This window comes from Nicotiana tabacum, chromosome 15, assembly GCF_000715075.1.
Source record: "Nicotiana tabacum cultivar K326 chromosome 15, ASM71507v2, whole genome shotgun sequence".
In the NCBI taxonomy this organism is placed as follows: domain Eukaryota; kingdom Viridiplantae; phylum Streptophyta; class Magnoliopsida; order Solanales; family Solanaceae; genus Nicotiana; species Nicotiana tabacum.
The window spans coordinates 16,000,897-16,007,141 of record NC_134094.1 but is presented as its reverse complement, the minus strand read 5'-3'; the positions used below and the strand labels follow the sequence as shown (position 1 = coordinate 16,007,141).

General features: G+C 38.4%; 1 non-coding gene across 1 annotated transcript; it reads left to right on the top strand.

Moving 5' to 3' along the window:
* Positions 1 to 1,592: 1,592 nt before the first annotated feature.
* Positions 1,593 to 1,696, top strand: LOC142170001 (small nucleolar RNA R71). The gene has a single exon (XR_012699620.1). It is a non-coding gene; the product is annotated as a small nucleolar RNA R71 (small nucleolar RNA).
* Positions 1,697 to 6,245: the final 4,549 nt, after the last annotated feature.

Genomic DNA, 6,245 nt, shown 5'->3' with positions numbered 1-6,245 from the left:
TCACTTTCAACACAACACTAGCAGTTAGCTTCTCCCTTTTCACCCCTATTTCTACATTCATATCAAAAGTCACAGTCTCCTCACCCACTCTAAGCATGAGTTTTATCTCATGTATATCTAATATTGCTCTACCCGTTGCTAGGAATGATCTTCCTAGGATGAGGGGGACCTCCTTGCTCTCCTCCATCTTTACCACTATAAAATCTACAGGAAATACAAACTTATCTACCTGAACTAAGACATATTCAACTATTCTCTCGGGTATTAGAGTCGTTTGGTTTGCCAGCTGCAAATATATTGGTGTAGACCTTATCTTTCCAATCTCCTTCTCCAATTTCCTATAAATAGATAGAGGCATTAGATTAATTGAGGCATCAGAATCACATAGAGACTTATCAAAATTAGTAGTGCCTAAAGAGAAAGGTATGGTAAAACTCCGTGGATCTCCACATTTTTGTGGGAGTTTGTTTTGCAATATTGCACTGTAATTATCTGTGAGCTTGACCACTAAGGTATCCTTTATTTTCCTCTTCTTTGTCAGGATCTCCTTTAAGAACTTGGCATACGTCGGCATTTGTGAGAGCACTTCTATGAGTGGTAGGTTTACATGAACCTGTTTTAGCACATCTATAAATCTCTCGAACTGCTTGTCCATATTTTCTCTACTTAGCTTTTGGGGAAAAGGCAGCGCAGGCATATGCTTGCTCGCCTCATGTTCCTCCCTTCTCGATTTTCCTTCTTTCTTCTTTTCGACACCATTCTTCAGCTGCTCCCCGCTTTCTTTTTTATGTCTCATATCTTTTTGGATTGGGGTGATATCTTTCAACTCTTTCTCACTTCTCAAAGTTACAACATTTACTATATCTTTGGGATTTCTTTCTGTATCAACCGGGAGTGTTCCTAGGGCTCTCTCAGACATTAAAATAGCTAAGTGCCCAACCTGTTTTTCCACGTTTCGAAAATATGTACCCAATTCTTTGATAGATTCATCATGGACATCAAGCCTCTCATTTGTCTTGATAATGAATGTCTTCATAAGATCTTCCATGATGGATTGATTTGACTGTGGAGATTGATACTACTGCCTCTGCTAATTTTGAAAACCTGGAGCTCCTTGTTCCTAGAATCTGGGTTGTCTTTTTGCCATGCATTTGCAGTACCCCCAGGTAAACTCCATGAAAAGTCGGGGTGCCTCTGACCATTGCATTAAAATTATAGTTTCCTACAACATTCACTTCCTCATTTGAGGCTTGACACTCATGAGTAGTGTGTCCTCTTCCACATATTTCACAAGCTGCGTGGTGTACATTTTGCATCGAAGCTATAGTTAGCTTTCATATTTATTTAGCCATAGCATCAAGTTGTACTTGCACAGATGTAGTAGCATCAACTTGGTGAACACCAGTTGAATTTCTTCTTTCCACACTCTCAGATGGCCACTGATTAGCATCTTCTAATAACTCATCAAGAATTGTAACTATCTCCTCTGGAGTCTGCTTCATAAAAGGCCTCTGACTGCATTGCTCAATGTTCTACACTAGGACGGTTTCAATCCATCCAAAAAATTCTGGAGTTGCATCCAGAGTTCAATTCCGTTATGTTGACACTTTCTAACTATCTCCTTAAACCTCTCCCGTGCTTCAAAAATAGTTTCATTCTATTTTTGGAAGAAGTTATGGATTTCTCTTCTAAACATACCTGTCTTAGCTGAGGAGAAATATTTATCAAGAAATTTTCTGGTTATTTCCTCCCATGCTCAAATTGATCCATTTGGCAAGCTTCGAAGCCACTGCTTCGCATCATCTTTAAGTGAAAAGGTGAATGCCCTTAAATACACTGCATCTTGTGATACCCCATTGTATTGAAATGTGTTCATAATCTCCTCAAAGTCCATCAGATGCATGTTTGGATCTTCGTTCATCTTCCCTCTGAAAACGCAGTTGTTTTGAATGGTTTGAAGCATAACTTGCTTTAACTCAAAATTAGTTACTGCAATTGGAGGTGGTCTAACACTTGAAAATCCTTAATTGTAGACTGGTCTGGCATAGTCACCCAATGCTCTACCAGGCCTTGGTACCACATTCTCGAACTGGTCTTCAATCAAGGGTCGATTTAGATTGAATCTTCGACCCATATTGTCTCTGACAGTTTCCTCAGCAGCTCTACGGGCTGCCTTATCTACTCTCCTTGTAGCTGCCTCTACCTCGTTGTCATCGTTCTTAGCCATGTCTTCTTGGGTTGAAGTTTACCCCAAGAACTTTACGGTGAACCCTTTCTCCTTCCTCAGTTGCCGCAAGTGTTTTTCCAATTTTGAGTTATAGGGTATTACATCTTTATAAGAAGATCGTGTCATACACCACAAACTTATCCTGTTGCCTGCACACGGAGGAGAAACCCGTGAAGAACAAAATAAAAGTAAGAATAAAAATAAATTCCTGAATAAGCACTACAAACTATTTGAAACACTATTGATTGCCAATCCCCAACAACGACGCTAAAAATTGACGAGCGCAAAACACACACTTAAATATGCTCGCTAGTCGAATATAGTATAATATAATATCGTATCCACAGGGATTGGAGTTAAACAATATTACCTTAGTTTATAGCTAGATTGATATCCAAGATGATCAACAATTTAGATTTATGTGGTTAATACTAAAATTAATTAATAATCTAGATCTAATTGACTAATGACAATCGAAGCAAGGACTAAGCAAAGGAAGATATCAATGGGAGAAAATGAGATTTTGATAGGACAGGTGTAAGATAATTGTCTGGGATTTAACTCTAGATAATTCACTTCTAATGTTCAAGTGAGTCTCTCGAATTTACTTAATTATCAGTACAATTATTTAGTAGAAACTCCTCTCTCGATTAAGTTTCAACCTCTCAATATGAACCAATTTAAGCTTTATGAAGATATGCAAGAATGCGTAATAGATTGGTCTTTAGGAGAACCTCTCTCGATTATCCTCCTAACTAGGTTTAATCAATAATTCAACTTAGAAGAATCTATGAACTCAACCAACAATATAATGCAAAGATATCACAAGTTATGCCTATTTCGATTACAAGAACAAGTGAATATAGATGCAATAATTAAATATTCCAAAAAAGATTTAAATACATAAAAATAGAGTTATAATTCACAAGCAATCATCAATACACCTAATCCATCAAAACCCAAAAGGAACTACTCCATAGACATGGAGAAGTTCTTCACAAATATAACTAAAGTATAGGAAAACATAAATTCAATGCAAACCCGGATCTTGAGTTAGGAAGGAATGATGAAATCCTTGTGCTTGTGTTCTTCCCAAGCATCCTTAGCCTCCTTAGGTCGAAAATGTGTCAAAAGTCCATCTAAATTGGTGTTTTGGTGTATTTACGCTGTCGCCCAAACAAACCACGGATGAAACTACCCTTTTTAGCGGATATGGGAAGTCACTCTTACATTTTTGTGCTACCGCGCCACGCCTCACGCAGCCCATGCGGCGCGCATGTTGGGAATTTCAGAACGTGCCAAAAAATCATTTCTAGAAATTTTTTGCACTGCCGCGCCGCACCTGGACAAAAGTAGGGGGCAATTCGTTTTGGCCTAATAAAGTGTGACGTCACTTTATTGTGGCCTTTTGTGTTTGTTTGAATTTCTCCAAAGTTTGGCATGTTGTCTGAAACAAGGTATCTTGGCAACTTTAATTTTCATGTCATTATTTCCTCCACTCATGCTTTCTTTTCTTATTTCCTTTAATTTTTAAAAACATACTTAGTCCTCGGCCCTGGACTCGATTCCGGCTTAATTGATTAGGCTTCTACTCAGACTTCAAAGCTCCAAATAGATCGAATTAGCTCCACAATATCTACATAACTCAAAATCACTCCTACAAAATATAAAACACACAATAAGTAGAAAAACACTTCCAATTAAAGTTCAACACAAGTAATGTGCAGTGAATTAGAGTACAATAAGCGACTAAAATACAGAATTATTGCCTACCATCAGATATGCTATTTAGAACTTGTATGCAAAATTTGGTATCATTCGAAGTTGAATTAATAGGATTCGGACGCTTTGTTGCAATTCTAGTAGTTCTTGAACCGTACTTTGAAATAATGTATTTTGGAGTCCGATTCATAGTTCTAGATGTTATTTTTGTGTTTTGATAGCGCGAGAAAGTTTCTATGATGCTTTTAGACTTGTGTGTATGTTTGGTTTGGAGCCCCGAGAGCTCGGATGGGTTTTAGACATGTTTTAGAATGTTTTGGACTAAAAACAGGAATCTGGTATGCTGATGCCTCTGGTGTCACATTTGTGAACACCAGGTTCGCAATTGCGACCTTAGTAGGGGAGTCTCAGGCGTCGCAATTACGATACCTGGGTTGCAATTGTGAAGTAGTTTAGGAAATTGGGTAGTCCGCATTTGCGAGGAGGACAGGCTTCGCAAATGCGAAGCCAATATCGCGTTTGCGACCTCTTCTTAGGTTGTTAGTGGCCGCATTTGCGAGGATTTCTTTACAATTATGAGGGTTTGCAATTGCAAACCCATGTCGCAATTACGACAACTGCAACTGATTGAAATGGCTGGGAGTCGGGCTTTTGCAACATATTCTCTCATTTTAGAACCCTAGACTCGATAAGAGGCGATTTGGAGAGGGGATTTTCGTCTACAAGCATTTGGTAAGTGATTCTAATCAATTTACAACTATATTTCATGAGTATATCTTAGATTTAAAATCAAATTTATGTGAATTAAAGAGGCAAAATTGGGAAATTTTGTCAAGTATTTGAAAAATGAGAATTCGAGTTTTGAGAGTCGATTTGGAATCGGATTTTGAAACTAATCACATATATGGACTCGTGGGGTTATGCACAGTTGGAATCTATCCTTGAACCTAAGTTTTGACCTGGTGGGCCCCGGGTGGATTTTTGTTCACCTTTTGGGATATGTATGAAGTTCATAACTTTCACAACTCCAATTTCCCTCCATAGGATGTCGTGATGGCACCTAGTCTCTAAAACTAAGTAAGCCTACCACTTATTGAATTAAATGATAGAATTTAACCAAAATAACTATTAAGCAAAGACCTGAAATTTTTATAGTAAAACCAATGATCCTAAGAGCAATACAACACCCCAAAACTGGTTGTACAAGTCATAAGCTCTACTGAGTTTGCTAGAAAATCTCTAAATACAACTGTTCGGAATAGAATTAAACAGTACAAGTACAATATCATAAGGTAACTCTGAGGCCTGCGAACGCGACGATAGGTCTACCTTGAGTCTCCACAGTAATGCTCGACCAACTAGTTAATAATTAACAATAACAGAGGCACCTGGATCTGCATAAAATGTAAGGAAGCGTAGTATGAGTACACCTCAGCAGTACCCAGTAAGTATCAAGACTAACCTCGGTGGAGTAGTGACGAGAAACAGTCAAGACACCTACTAGACATAATAACCTGTACAAGTATGAATGTGAAACTAATAAGGAACAATATCAATATAAAGCTAAGCATGGTGAAACAACAACAATACTTGCAATAGAAAAACTAGAAGCAACAATTAGGAACAAGACAAACAAGTAATAACGCCGTAGAGTAAGCTGATTACAGACAAGGTCCGGTGAAACCAAGTAAGGAAAAATAGGTAGCAACCAAATAAACAACCGCTGTCACACAAGATTTATACAAGAACTTTCCCGATGCACCACACCTCATCACTAGAATTAGCGGGTCCCAAATTACGACCCCTAATCACTTGGCATCTTGTACCCATATTACAAATCACAATCGCATGGACAACTCACGTGCTGCACGGACAACTCACGTTCCAATACCATAAATGCCTCATATCTGTACGGATAACTCACGTGCTAAGAGAGTGACAATACCTCATATCTGCACGGACAACTCACGTGCTAGCAATAACAATATCTCACAACCGCACGGACAACTCATGTGCCAATAGCAGCAATATCTCATACAGAAGGCAAGTATACGAGAATAGTACATCTCATGCACAGAAGGCAGATATGAAAGAATAGGTGTAAATGATCAATAAGCATCAAGGTTCATCTTCTCAAACTAGTATGGGTGACTAACTACGGTGTATGCTTGTGCAAGTGTTCTATCACAAACTCGAGTTAACAAGAAGATCAGAGACAACAAATGGTACATAGGAAACGACACAACAAAACATAAAATGCATGACTTATACAAAGTACGCACCCCCAGGCCATCAC